This window comes from Globicephala melas, chromosome 16 (assembly GCF_963455315.2).
Source record: "Globicephala melas chromosome 16, mGloMel1.2, whole genome shotgun sequence".
In the NCBI taxonomy this organism is placed as follows: Eukaryota; Metazoa; Chordata; class Mammalia; order Artiodactyla; family Delphinidae; genus Globicephala; species Globicephala melas.
The window spans coordinates 17,586,522-17,602,379 of NC_083329.1; the positions used below are offsets into that span (position 1 = coordinate 17,586,522).

At 43.6% G+C, this 15,858-nt stretch overlaps 1 protein-coding gene and 1 pseudogene across 1 annotated transcript in view; one reads left to right on the forward strand and one right to left on the reverse strand.

The window, feature by feature from the left end:
- Nucleotides 1-15,858, forward strand: part of GPAM (glycerol-3-phosphate acyltransferase, mitochondrial) — a 112,344-nt gene that overhangs the window by 22,776 nt on the left and 73,710 nt on the right. The window lies entirely within an intron of this gene.
- On the reverse strand, nt 876-2,052 carry LOC115844937 (lathosterol oxidase pseudogene; annotated as a pseudogene).

Consider the following 15,858-nt stretch of genomic DNA (forward strand, 5'->3'; position numbering starts at 1 on the left):
AGGGGAAATAAGATTTCAAAACTAATCTTCAGTGATAGGCCTAAATATTTGGCAATTATTTTCTTTTATAGAAAATCACCGGATTGTAACTTTGAAACATACCAAAAGTGCAGCGCATCAATTTAATTAAAAAACCAGTGGTGTCTAATATATTCTTTGGGCATCAAATTTCCCTTTCTAAATATAATCAGGGTCATATAATTTTACACTTATTAAATAATGGTTGAAAACAATAACCATCAAAATCTTTAAATAATCCCAGATCTGGATTAAATCATGGTAGTATTAATATTTTCTAAAATTCCAATTTATTTGTTCATCAGTAAAATGTAACAGTTGACAATGTCTCCAGAGAATAAGTTTTCTATGTGTAGGAAGACAATAATCTTATAACACCTGCCATTAATCAGGTCACTGAGCTATCACAATTTATTTTCACACTGATTTTTCCACTTCCACAAAGTACAAGTAGTGGTTATCATACCAATTCTGAGTACTTAATCATTCCTGAAACAAGGAACCATCTTCATATTAGTACTTCTTTGTTATGGCGTTTAGTCTTGATATCATTAAGCACAATGAGTGTTACTTAATGAATATGGATGAATTAAGGCAAAAGGACATAACCTGGTCCCCTCAATAATTTATCCTCTACCTTTTAAAAAACTGTTGTTGAGGCTATACAAATTACAGATCTACGGCTGGAAAGACACAACTTCTCCCTTAGACCAACATTCAGTATTTTGAGCACGAGGTTAAAGTCATGGTGTTCACGGCATGTTCCCTTGTTCTACCATTATGGTCGTTCCTCGCCTGTACCCACAATACTGATTTTCAAATGATACTGTTCGCTTGCTATGCGTCCTGGCTGTAGATTATTTTCCTTGTTTAAAAATACTTAATAATTGGGCAATAATCGACTCAGTCCTTGTAAACTCTCCATTGAATATTTTTTCATTTTTACCACCACTTACTGCATGGCTGTTGCACTTTTTTTCTGTCATCTTCTTCACATGATTAAGTGGTCTGTTCCCTTCAAAGGAGGAGGGATTTTTGAATGAGCCTCCAATTCTATCCCACAATGTGAAATACTGTCCATAGTTATAGTCAAAGAGCATGTGGTGGTCTGTGTGAGGAGCTGAGCCATTAATAAATGGCCTGAAGATATGGGGAACACGAAAATCACCATCATGAATAGAAATTGTCCAGATATTGACGAAGATGTACAAACCTAAATGAACTACCTTGTGTAATGGGAAGATAAATGGGTATATGTGGTAAGGTAGACCCTGAAGGAAGCCATCCAGAGGATGAAAAGCATGACTTGCAAATGGAGTTGGGATCTTCCAGATATGATGAGGTTTGTGTAAGCGCATATATACAAGTCTATGATGAAGGCCTCTGTGAATCCAGTACATCAGCATGTCAGTGAAAAAGAGAAAGGACAGTACACAGGCAATGAATCGAAGCCAGCCGTATGGAAACTCCTCTATGCCTTCACGTAGTTTGCTATAACCTCTCACCTCTAGCAGGAGCACTGAGACCGTGGGGATGCTTATCCGTGGCATTGACTGGACAGAATGCATAATCTCTTGATAGACTTGGTTCTTTAAAAATTGTGGGTGTTGGGCTTCCCTGGTGGCTCAGTGGTTGAGAATCTGCCTGTCAATTCAGGGGACACGGGTTCGAGCCCTGGTCTGGGAAGATCCCACATGCCGCGGAGCGACTAGGCCCGTGAGTCACAACTACTGAGCCTGTGCGTCTGGAGCCTGTGCTCCGCACCGAGAGGCCACGATAGTGAGAGGCCTGCGCACCACAATGAAGAGTGGCCCCCACTCGCCGCAACTAGAGAAAGCCCTCGCACAGAAACGAAGATCCAACACAGGAAGAAGAGTTCCTTTAAAAAAAAAAGAAACAAAGGATATAAGCACCGAGATTTGTTATAATCAGGAGACTGACAGCTTGTTGGAAGATGCTGTCCTCTGGCCATGTGGCTGGATATATGTACGGTGTAAAAAAATAATAATCTGCCGCCTTGAGTACAAGCTCCATCTTAGCCCCTAGAAAGGGTCCGCCACCCGCTGCTGATTCGGTTCCTGCGGGCCCCGGCTGCTCCAGCTACTCTCTATTACTTTTTGATTGTCTCTTTTCTTCACCGTAGTACTCCTAACACCTAGAACAGTGCCTGCCACAAAAACTGTTGGATAAATATATATGAGATATATGAATGAGTAATTGGTGAGAGATCTCACAGTAGGAATGAAACTTAGTCCAAAAACTAAGCTGTGAAAGAGGTATACGTTTCTTTATTTTTCTATAACTAAGTTAAATTCCTATTTTGAGAACCATCCTGTGCAATTCAGGGTCTCCTAGCCTGAGAATACATCTGTCTCCAGGATCATCCCCTACCCACACTGGCATCTTCTGAGACAGCCTCATTCCCCAAGATTGCAGGTATAGGAGTCCATCAGGCAGGATGCAGCTAGCTTACCTCCTTTTCCAGCAGAGATTCTCCTTGAAACTTCCCTGCCTTCCAGTGTGCAGGTGTCGCTGCCAGGCAAGCCTGAGGGATAGCTGTGAGGCTGTCTGAGATCCTCTCTGCCTGGACACACAGCTGGTGGCTCCTTCTCTGGAGTCCTGCAACCTACCCAGGTGTTGCAGACTGACAGAGGACAATTGGATTGTCCCCAGTACTTGACTCTTGTTCTCATCCCCTGACTGCCCGCTTTTTTAGCTAGCTATAGTGGGAAGAGCAGAGGCTTGATCCAATAGCCACAAGTTCAAATTCAGGTTCTTATCAACCTAGCTGTATGATCTTGGACAATTCCTTTCCCTCTCCTGAGCCTCACTTTCCTTACTGGTAGTGTTATGGGGGTGAACAGTATAATGCCTATGTCCCCCCAAAGTCTACTGGCCCTTTTGTCCCTATGTGTTGAGGCTGTTCTGACGTCAACATAAACACGAAGCAGTTTTGTACTTTGGATGATCACCACCCTGCCTACTCCTATCCTCAGCCCCACTCGCTCTACTCCAGCCTTCATGGTCGACTCAGCATTTCTCTAATGCTCCAAGCATGTTCCCATTCCAGGATCTTTGCGTTTTCTGTTTCTCTGCCTGGAATGCTCTTCTCCTAGACACCGGCAGGGCTAACTCCCTCATTTCCCTTAGTTTTTGATGAAAACTCACTTCTTACAGGAAGACTCCCTGGCCTGCCTCAACACCACTCCTCTTCCCCCTCACATACCACCCGCCCAGTCTGTCTCCTTCCTTGACCTCGGTTTGCCCCCAGCTTGTACCACTACCTGACATCTGCCATCCTTCTTCATCATGTGTCTTCCCCACCATAATGTCAGCTACAGGAGAACAGATTTTGATCAGTTGAGTTTGCTAGTGCAGCCCCAGCACCCAGAATCGTTTGCAAGATGTTGTGGGGCTTCCCTGGTGGCACAGTGGTTGAGAGTCCGCCTGCCGATGCAGGGGTCACGGGTTCGTGCCCCAGTCCGGGAAGATCCCATGTGCCACGGAGCGGCTGGGCCCGTGGGCCATGGCCGCTGAGCCTGCATGTCGGAGCCTGTGCTCCACAATGGGAGAGGCCACACAGTGAGAGGCCTGCCTACCACAAAAAAAAAAATAAGATGTTGTGAAAATATTTGTTGAATCAATGAATGAACGATGTGGGGAATGGGGAAAGTCTATATTGTCTGGCTTGTCATATTCACTGTCTGCTTTCTGGGCTCAAGCCCGGTGGGGATTTCCTGGCCTCTGAGAAGCCAGTTTCCTCCTCCCCTGCATCTTCCCACCCCCAGCTCTTCAGATGTCTCATCAGCTCCTTTGAATTTGCATGCCCCACACGAGGAGGTCAGCCACAAACCGCCTACAGTTCCGGAAAAGGCAAACTTTAAAAAAACTTTTTTTTTTCTTCCTGTCTGCATAAAGTGCAGAGGCCTGCCCGAACATCAGTGCGATGGGAACACGCGTGCAGCACGTGGCAGTACCGTCCACGGCAGGCGCCCAGATGCCTGCTGAGAGGAGCCATGACGAAAGCTGAGATTCAGAGGTGCTACCTCCGCTCACAGCTCCATCCTGGGAGGGAGGTACCGTTCAAAGGTCATGTTTCGGAATCTGAACACACTCCACTTCACCTTCTTTTAGGTTTTAAAAGCTCATCAAGGAAGGGAGAAGTAGAATCTGGAGGAATTGGTATCTGCATAGATGTTGTAGACCCCTGCTCACCCATCTATCTCTACAGGGCAAACCCTGAGGTTGTTTATAATGTGCAAGGGGGTCCAGTAGAGGTGTTGACACAACGCATAGAGGACGAGGGCTTTGTCATTTTCTTCTACACTTGACACGGCTGCTTCAATGTGCTAAGGCAGGCAACAGCATAACTGAAGATGTTGGGTTTGTTTGGGGCCTGAGCAGCATGTGGTCTAATAAATTGGGACTGGTTTATTCTAACTCTCTACTCACCTCCAACTTGCTGTGTGACCTTGAATGACATTCCCAGCCTCTCTGAGCCTTAGGCTGATCCTCTGCAAAGATCATCCACTGGCAAATTACAGTATCAAGTGGTTTTCAAAGGCTAGGCTACTGCTCAGTGCCTTTACAAGGAGATGCCTGAGATGTAAAAGCTTTTGTGTACAATTTGCCTGAGACCTAAAGCGGAAGTGAGAAACAGCTGAATATCTGGTGTGTCCAGTTCTCAGTAGAGATGTGAACATCTTCTGCAAAGCTTCAGGCACCGATGGCTTCCTGTCAGTGTTTTACATCTGAATGCCCAGCTCAGGTGGATTTGTCAGTTTCCATTTCTCCCTTGTTGGTGGCAGGATCGGAGGACTCATGTGAGGAAGCCAGACTCCATCCTTGACCTTCTTCTCTACACACGTCTAATCACCAGTTCGGAGCAATTCCCTGTCCTAAATTGCCTCCAAGTCACCCACTTGTCTCCATTCCCCTGGACACCACCCTGACCCAACTCTCCACCCCACCCAACGCCCTCCTGCAATAGCCCCCTATCCTGTGTCCTCCCTGGTTTGCAGAGCAGCTAGAGTGAGGGTCGGAGCTAGACTAGGGTCACCGCCCCCCTCTACCGCTCCAGCTGCTTAAGCTCTTCAAAGCCTCTCCACCGCTCTCCTATAAAGTCCCAGTTCTTCCTATAACTCTCACCGCCTTCTGTGTTCATCTCTGCAGCCCTTCTGCCCACTGCACTTTATAACCCTGGCCACGTGGAATCACTTGCCCCCTTTCCCACATCTGTCCCTCACGTGTGCTGTGCTTCTGTTTGGAACCAGCATCCTTCCCATCTTCACTCGGGGAACTCCCACTTGACCCTTAGGCCCCTCGATTTGGGAGGCACTTTCTCCCCGATCTACTGTCTCTGGCTTAGGCTGAGATTTCTCCTCCTGTGCTAACTGATTAACTGGAGGCATCTGCCTGGAATGCTAGTCTGAGAAGGTTTTGGAGACCAAAGTGAGTGAGAAAGAGAGCTGTGAACGGTTGAAGGCATTTGCAATGGAAGGAGGGGTGTGTGTGTGTGTGCGTGTGCAGTTAAGCCTTCACCACCTGATATGACCCTTCCCCTTGCCTATGTCTAGCTCCCTCCCCCACCCCCACCGCCGTGAAATCCTCTGACTGCTTCTGCTGACACAGATCTCACCTTCTCCAAATGTCTTTGTGTAGAATCGAAGCCACAGAGCTAGCCCTGAATTCTTCCATAATTGCGTTAGGCATCATTTCTGTCTCCTGAGGCTGGGTGCTCCTAGGAAATAAGAAACTTCTAATGGAATCTTCTCTGTTCCCCATCCAGCAGGGCTGGAAAATAGTTGCTGACAGCTGGATGGCTGCTTGCAGCCCTTGCCTCTGGCTCCCCAGTACCCTGTCGATGGTCACGTGTCCTCTTCCCCACAGGCTCTAAGACCCCGAGCTCCCAGTGCTCTGATCTCATCTCCTGCTGTAGCCTGTGTCATGCTTGAGCTTCTCACGGTTCCCCCACTTCCCACTGTTCAAGTTCATTTCAAATGTCACCTCCTGGAAGACCCTTTCCTGACTGTCCTGCTCCTTTATGACTCTCTAGAAAGTTACGTTTTTTAGACCATGTGTCTTCTTTTGCTGGGTTTCCTTTTTTCTTATTGTCTGGCTCCCCCACCCCCATGCCCCCCAAATATAAACTCCCACATTTTGTCTGTCTTGTTCTCACTGTATCCCCAGACCAGGCACTGTGGCTGAATGGATGGATGAGTGAGTGAATGAATGAATGAACGAATGAGCGAACGCCTGAGGAATGGGCTGTCTGTCATTGAGACTGATCCAGTAGGGGGGCATCTTTTACCAGACTGCTAAGTTCCCAGGCCTTTGGAATTACAGCATCTGGCTCTGCACATTCAGGAGAATTGTAGATGGCCTCTTGCTTTCTGGGAGAAAGCAGTGGAAAGAAAGAAAAGAGAAAGAGACAAAAGGAGAGAGAGAGAGAAGGAAATGGTTGCTGGATTTGAATGTGCACTGGGCCACCTGAAAGGCAAAGGAGGCTTCAGCCACTGTTCTGCTCCCCAGCTTCTCCCACTCCTGGAAAGAAAGGAGGCTGGGAAAGTGTCCCTTCCGGTGGCCATATTTGCTGAAAAACAATAAGCCACGTTTCACAGCTGATGCACCAGAAAGGAACAAATACCCCTCTGACGGGCTCTGAGCCTAGGACTTGAGAATCCCCTGAAGATGTTAAGGGAGTTTAATATTTCCCAGCCGAAAGTGCTTTTGGAGAAAGGAAACAGGGAGGGAGGGAAGCATTTTCCTGTATCCTTTTTGGTCTTAACAAACCAGGACTGTTCCTCCGGAGAATGCTTTGCTTTTTTTTCTGCAGTTTATTCTCAAAACCTGTTCAGTGTTGCTCAAAGGCCGTCTTTCCTCCAGGACCAGGCAGAGAACTTATTAACCTGAGATAGCTGTTTGTTTCTAATATTTTTTACTGTGATAAGTTTGGAAAATACCAAAAAGCAGAATTTTAAGGAAATTAAAACAATCTATATTCCCAGCAGTCAGAGGCAAACCTCCAGGCTTTTGCTTCTCTCATATATGCTTATGAAATTTGGGAACATGTCATATATACTGCTTTCTCATTTGACAATATGTCATAAACCATCATGAACATTCTTACTGAAGAGAAATTGTTTTTGCTTTCTTATTACAAAATAATACACTTTTGCTATAGAGATCTAAAAAAATAAAATGAAATGAACAAAAAAACCCAGATAGCACAGAGACATTGTAAAAATCTGTAATTTCACAATTCAGAGGTAATCACTATACAATATGTACCTAACTATTCTTTAAAAGCATATTCCTAATATATATAAAATATAATTATATCTAAAAGCTATTCTTAAAAGGATAAAAATTGAGCCATGTTGTACGTTCAGTGAGGTCAGGGAAATAGTCTCTCATAATATGACCATTTAAAATCAAGTACATTTCATATACAACATGATTATTATGTGATGGAATATGGCAGTAGCTCCAGTGAAACTTATTTAAGTCACCTTCTCCCTTGCTTTTCTCTACTATGGAGCCTAAAAAGTGAAAAATACTCAGTTTCCCTTGTTGCTGAGGGTGGTCATGTTATTTATTCTGATCAATAGGACAAAGGCAGTTACCTGAGAAAGACTTCTCTCCCCCAATAAAAAGACAATAACTTAAGAAGAGAAGACTTTTTGCCATTTACACTACCATTTCTTTTTTTCTTTTTACACTACCATTTCTTTTTCCTTCTTGGAATGTCGACGTGATGCCTAGAATGCAGCAGCCATTTTGAAAATACGAGGACAAAATCCACAAGCAAAGGACAGTATAGCAGGAAAATAGTAGAAACTGTTGATGATTTTCCTGATAACTTCTCTAGCTCTGAACTGGAGTGAGAAAAATATGCTCCATACTTGTTTAAACCACTATTTGTGAGTTTTACTGTTAACTATCTGTGATTGCTCTCCTAACTGATTTGAGATGTGTATAAAATCCAGCATTATACAAGTCTGCCCTTTATCTCTCCATGCTCCATGCAAAATGACCAACTCTCATATTCGAACTTGGTGGGGCCATGTTCACAATAATATGCTTAATCCAGGAAGGTACCTATTTCAACTGTTCATTTCAGTGGGAGTTCATAACATCTGGCTATCTTCACTCAATTATTTTTATGTAGCTTTGTAATTTTTCTGTCTTCAAACCCCCTTCAGCGACCAACTTACCATCCCAAGTCAAGAGCTGAGCTGTATATTTCTGTGTACCAACCCATAGCACAGTGCTTTGTGAAAGGGAGATACTCAATAAATGAGTGGTTTGATTGTCTGATTTTAATTCTCTGATTTCTTGGTTACAGAATGTGTAAGGATTGCTAAGACTATTGATTTAGACATCTTTACAGAATGCAGGAACACAAAACGATGCTTGTTTTTTAAAATGCTAAGCAGAGTGGTCAAAATGACCCTACTGTACTCTTTTGTTTAAGGAATATTTCCAGCTGCCCATCATCCATCATTTAATTATTGTTACCAGCAATATATCTCAGTCCAGTGGTAAGATTAACCTTTTGAACGAAAGGTTCTGTTTGAAAAGATCTGGAACTGATTGGTGAGGCAGCTATGGCACTGCTCATGTCTTCTCCTGATAACAGATGGGAGGTGGTCAATTAGTTGAGCTACGCTCGGTCATATGGTCTCTTGTAATTGAGGGTCTGGTGTTCTTGCCTGTCTGAGCAGGCGGTGGGGTCAGCAGGGAGCCTCACGGCAAGGCAGACAAAGAGGGAAGAGGGTAGTGTGGTTGCCCAATAAGTCTTCAGGACAAATTGATCCGAGCTGTTTGTGGTTCCAAAAGTCACCATGTAGCTGTCCTTGGTGTGTCATTGGGCAATGGTTGGGGGTAGGGGTGGGAACCTTGACCTCTGCCTGTCCGCTTGCAGCAGAGGATGAGAGCCAACTGTTCAATGAGTATCTTCAGTTCATGTCTTGTTTGCCTGGCTCAATCCATCTTCTTCAGCCATGGGGACCAGCACAACAAGGAAGAAATCACTTGAGAGGTTAGTCTTGTTGGCTTCTCCCTGGTGGGAGGCCAGAGAGCTAAAAGCCAAGGCCACTTGGTGACTGTAGGAGCCGAAGGGGCTTTGGCCTCACAGCCCATTAGGTGAATCAATTGAGCAAGAGAAGAACAAGGACAGCCAATGGCTGGGATCCAGGAAGGCGAGGTGCCAGGGGAGGGTGAAGCAGGAGCGAGGCCTCAGGGCTTCGTTGGAAAGCACAGAACAGAGAAACAAATTCTGTTATGCTCCTTCATCCCCCGAACCAGTTGTCCTTAAGAAGTAAAAGTTCATGTTTAACGGACTCTCCTTCATGCAGAGACCACATTTACGGAAACACCCTAAGTCATTTTCTTATAGAGGCATCAGGAGAGGGTCCACAAGAAGTGAAGGAGGAAGATGCTGGCTGGGTTAGAAAGGATCATGGATGTCTGCACATAGAGGGATTTGGAGGTCATTTAGGCTTCCAACTGCCTTTTATGGAAACGCTCAAGGGAGGGAGAGTGGCGTGCCCAAGGTCATATGGGTTCAGGGTGCAACCTGGCTTTTTTATGCCGGGCCTGGTAATCCTTTTCCACATATCTTCCAAGCCTTCTTTTATATTTCCAGTGGGAAACGGCTCCCCACTCCCCTTCAGCCTCTGGGTTCTAATTCCTGCGCTCTGCAAATCCCTTTTCCTTCCCCTCCCATCCTCTGCCCATTGATGACCTTCATTAATAAGGGAAAAGGAAATAAGTATAGAGCCCAGAGGTGGCTTGGTGCCTGGGGATTGGGTGAGTGGTTATACAAGCAGAGCATTTACAGGGAAATGAACATCATCTAAGATTCAGTTTGCTGACCATGACACCCCAGACAGGAGTGTCTCCATCTTGGGCCTAGAAATTTATTTCAACATAAGGAAGATCTTATTAGCCTCATTTAAAGAATAAAGAAAATAAGGCACCATGAAGGAAACGCTTTGCTCAAGGTCACAATGGTCATATGTAACTGAACAGGGGGCCCTGATTGACTCTACTGTAGCTTGTGGCTTCAGCATAGAAGAGAACAGCTTAGTGTGGTGCAGAATTTATTTAATTTATTTACATTGCTTCCAATGTAAACTGGGAGATCAGTAGCATCTTTTTCATGTGTAAGGAAGTATGGAAGTCCCTGGGCGTTGGTGGAGCTCAGGCACTTTAATTGTTGGGGTCCTCGGAGAAACAGGTGCTAAAGGAGTAGATGTGGACGAGATTTATCGGGGGTGATGCTTCCGAAGGATAAAGGGAGAGTGAGCAGAAGTGTAGGCAGGCCTTGGACCAGGATGCAGGTCTGAATCCTGTGAAAGGAGAGAGGGAAGGGAGCATTGGGTAGGAAGAGCCTCAGACCACAGTGCAGCTCTGGAACGTCTCTGCTGGACTGATGGAGGAATGTCCCGGGGGGCAGGAAAGGACTGGCTCTAGGGCCCCCGTTGTGCCCAGCCACTAGCCAGCAGCAGCCTGGGGGAAGTGTGGCCTTGGTGGGAATGTGCAGTGGTCCAAAGGGGCGCACCTAGAGGCTGTCAGTCAACCATGCTCCTGCAGCAGGTTCTCTTGAAGGTGAAGCTGAGCTGTGCACCTCTGTGGCTGCCACAACGTGCAATGTTTGCCTGCACACCCTGTGTCAGGTTCCATGCTCGGCCTGGAGGCTACAGAGATCTGAGGAACATTGTTCCCATCCCTCAGGGAGCTCATGATCTAGCTGGGAAGACCAAACATGCACACCTGAGTGAGGGAAGGTGTGTTAAATAATGACAAAGGTAATAATAACAGGTGAGTGATGGAGCAGTTTGAAATTGAGGGGAGCGATGTGTGCTGGTGGTTCAAAGAGGGATCCCTGGAGGAAAGCTTGGGATGTTCCCATTAGGCAATATGATAGGCATGTGTGCCAGGTGTTCTGCATCATTTCCGCCTTCCCCATGCCCATGTGATGCCTCCATCCATTCGACATTCACCAAGTACCTACCAACCATGAGGCTCCATGTCAGGAACAGTAATCATGTGGGTCATCAACAAGCTTACAGTATTGAAGGGCCTTGTAGTCTGATGAGTCATTTCAAAAAACAAACCTGTAGAAGTATGTGTGACTTTGTGTGGGGCTCCTAACAACGGAAGTCCTGCTTATATCCATGGTGAGGCACAACAACGGCAAAGCCATTCACTTCATTACCATATATCTGTTAAGCTCTGTAAAGCACGATGTGGTAGTAGGAAGTCTTTTCTTTCCATTCATCATAAAAAAAAAATAGAAAAAACATGAAAAAATAGAATAACAAATCATATAATAGACCATGAACACACACATCAACCAGCTTCAACAATTATCGGCTCACGGCAAATATTGTTTCACCTTTAGCCTCATCTAGCTCCACCATCTTGTATTATTTTGGAGCAAATCCCCAACATCATATAATTTCACTGGTGAGTATTTTAGTATATGTCTCTGAAGAACAAGGATGCTGTTCTTCTTCTAAAACATATCCACAATACTAGTATCATGCATTTAAATTTCCTGAACCTCAATTTTCTTATCTGTCAAATGGGCATAATGATATCTATCCTGCAGGGCTGTTAGAGTTTTATATAGAGTGCTTAGTCTAGTAGCTAACCACAGTCATGTTCATATTATAATGTGTATGATCTTTGCTAGGCAATGTGGAGGAAAATAAAAGAACCCCAAAGCATGATTTCTGACCCCAGACTTTCCAGTCTAATTAGAAAAACTAAGAAACATATTAGTTGTGTGTGTTAGTTCTGCTTTCATAGGACACTTTGCACGGGAAATGATATTTAGTGAATTTGGTTTTCTGCCATGAAATGCAGGGACATTTTCATATGTTCAGGATCTATATCAAGGGAGAAAGGCTTCCTTAAATAATTAGTCTCGGTAACAGAGGACCAAACAGAATCCCAATTCTTGAATTGCCCAATTATTCTTCTTTTGAATAGAATTAAATTACATTACCTGAATTTTTTAACACATATATTCTTTCTTTCTTACACAATCTACACATAACATCACACAAACATATAAAATCTGTCTTGCACACACACAGGTCTTGCATCTTTTTTTATACACTTTTGACTTGGTGGTGTGGTAGCTTTTATAATTTCCAATTACTGACCTTTTGAGTTGAATTTCGTCAGTCTTATCAGTTCATATTATTACTAATGGTCTTTATGTCTCAAGATCTGTATTAATTCCCTCAGAGTACTGGCCATTCATATAAAATTCCCTGGACGATCATTCAGCAGCAGGAAGTGTTTTTATTCTGGTCGCAAACACTATTTCATGCTAATCCCCTTGTGTCTCAGGGTTTGTACAAGTGCAAAGAAGAAAAGGCACTGAATTCAATAGCTTGGCCTTTCCTTTTATTTTCTGTCAGCAATTTTCAGTTGGTTTTTTCCTTGTAAGCCATTTGGAAAATGAGCAATTTTTATTTTCTGAATGATACCAAGCTCCAAATAATATAAATTACAGGGGTCAGTGCTTAGGAATCGTGATGAAAACTCAACAACAAAAAAACAAACAACCTGATTTTAAAATGGGCAAAAGGCTTGAATAGACATTTCTCCCAAGAAGATGTACAAATGGCCAATAAGCACATAAATGGATGCCCAGCATTGCTAATCGTTAGGACAATGCAAATCAAAACCACAATGCGATACCGTCTCTTACTCATCAGGATGGCTACTATGAAAAAAACCAAAACAAAACAGACAAACAAAAAAATCCCAGAAAATAACAAGTGTTTGGGAGAATGTAGAGAAATGGGAACCCTTGAACGCTGTTAGTGGGGATGTAAAATGGTACAGAAAACAGTTTGGTAGTTCCTCGAAAAATTAAACACAGAATTATGACATGATCCAGCAATTCCACTTCTGGGTATATTCCCAAAAGAACTGAAATCAGGGACTCAGTGAGATGTTGTACGCCCATGTTCATAACAGCATTATTCACAACAGCCAAAAGATGGAAGCAATTCAAGTGTCCATGGATGGATGAATGTATAAACACAATGTGGTATATACATACAATATTGTACAGCCTTAAAAAGGAAGGAAATTCTGACACAGGCTACAACTTGAATGTACCTTGAAGACATTAAAGCTAAGGGAAATAAGCCAGTTACAAAAGAACAAATACTGTACAATTCCACTTACATGAGGTACCTAGAGTAGTCAAACTCACACAGACAGAAAGTAGCACAATGGTTTCTAGGGCCTGGGAGGCGGGGAAATGAGGAGCTGTTGTTTAATGGGTACAGAGTTTGAATTTTGCAAGATGGAAAATGTTCTGTGGAGGGATGGTGGTGATGTTTGCACAATAATGTGAATGTACGTAATGCCACTGAACTGTACACTTAAAAATGATGATGATGATAAATGCTGGAGAGGGTGTGGAGAAAAGGGAACCCTCCTGCACTGTTGGTGGGAATGTAAATTGATACAGCAACTATGGAGAACAGTATGGAGGTTCCTTAAAAAACTAAAAATAGAACTACCATATGACCCAGCAATCCCACTACTGGGCATACACCCTGAGAAAACCATAATTCAAAAAGAGACATGTTCATTGCAGCACTATTTACAATAGCCAGGACGTGGAAGCAACCTAAATGTCCATTGACAGATGAATGGATAAAGAAGATGTGGCACATATATACAATGGAATATTACTCAGCCATAAAAAGGAATGAAATTGAGTTATTTGTAGTGAGGTAGATGTCTGTCACACAGAGTGAAGTAAGTCAGAAAGAGAAAAACAAATACCGGATGCTAACACATACATATGGAATCTAGAAAAATAGTACTGATGAACCAAGTGGCAGGGTAGGAATAAAGACGCAGATGTAGAGAACGGACTTGAGGACACAGTGGGGGGGAGGGGAGGCTGGGACAAAGAGAGAGAGCAGCATTGACATATATACACTACCAAATGTAAAATAGATAGCTAGTGGGAAGCAGCCACATAGCACAGGAAGATCAGCTCTGTGCTTTGTGACCACCTAGAGGGGTGGGATGGGGGGTTGGGAGGGAGATGCAAGAGGGAGGGGATATGGGGATGTATGTATACATATAGCTGATTCACTTTGTTATACAGCAGAAACTAACACAATATTGTAAAGCAATTATACTTCAACAAAGATGTAAAAAAACAAACAAAAAACCCCTTCCAAAAAACAAATAAACAAAAAAATGATGATGATGAAGGGAAAGGGGGAGGGGCAATATAAGGGTAGGAGATTAAGAGGTACAAACTATTATGTTTAAAATAAGCTATAAGGATATATTGTACAATTCAGGGAATATAGCCAATATTTTATAATAACTATAAATTGTGAATTATATATGGTATACCTCTAACTTATATAATATTGTGCATCAACTATATTTCAATAAAATTTTTTTAAATAGTAATAATGGTAAATATTATGCTATATGTATTTTACCGTAATTAAAATTTAAAAAAATCTGTAGTAAAAATGAGTCATGATGATAATACTAATATAGACTTTAATATACCAGGAGCTGGTTTTTACTTTTGGGTTTTTTTTTTTTTTTTTTTTTGGTTTTATTGGGTCTTAGTTGCAGCACTCGGGATCTTACTTGTGACATGCAGGCTCCTTAGTCGCGGCATGCATGCAGGATCTAGTTCCCAGACCAGGGATGGAACCCAGGCCTCCTGCATTGGGAGCATGGAGTCTTACTCACTGGACCACCAGGGAAGTCCCATCCAGGAGCTGTTTTTAGAACTTTACGTAAGTTAACTCATTTGATCCTCACAATGATCCTATGAGCACCATTATTATCCCCATTTTACAGATGAGAAAGCTAAGGCACAAAACAGTAGAGTGATGTGACCATGGTCACATAGCCTATAAGTGGCAGAGCTGCGATTTGAAGACAGGCCATCTGGCTCCAGAGTCTGTGGTTTCAGGGACCTAATCCCAGTACACAGACAAACTGAGGAGGCATTGAAAGTTCATATTCAAGGGAGGATTGCCTTGAATATTCAACGATCAACTGTTGAAATGAGAAGAGGCTAAGATCATAGAGCACACTCGCTTGTGTGAACAAAAAGCCTGGACCGACCACTACTAGATGGATCGTCTTGAGAAGCGGGAAGCCAGGGCTTGAAGCTCTGTGGGCTGCAGAGTTGTCGGGCACCTCCAGTGGACACCAGGACTGAGAGGGTACATTGCCAACATTTATTGTGAGCTTGGCATGTGCCGCGCTCTGTTCTAAGAGTTTACATATCTTAACACAGCCAACGCTTACAGCAACACTACGGAGCACTTCTGTTTTAATGACGAGGAGATAGGGGAATTCTCTGGCGGTCCAGTGGTAAGGACTCTGCACTTTCACTGCTGTGGGCCCAGGTTCGATCCCTGGTTGGGAAACTAAGATTTCGCAAGCCGCGCCATGCAGACCAAAAATAAATAAACAAATAAAGATGAGTAGAAGGGTGGAGTGCTTAAGGGACCGGCCCAAGACCACACAGCTGATGGTGGTACAGAAATCAGGAGCGTCATATCCAAGCAAGATTGCTGGAGTTTTAATCCCTTTATGTGTAATGGAGTTGACGATTGCTGGCTCTGAAAGGTTTGTCACGATGAAAATAAATATGAGAGGACTTTGGAAAGCAGGTAGAACCATTCCAAAGTGGACCAGCATTTGCCTTTTGCTGGTTCTAGGTTTGGGCCATAATTCTCTGATCTCCTCTTGTTGAAAATTCTATTTTTGAGAATCTTAAGCCTGAGCGTCCCGTTCAGGGACACTTAG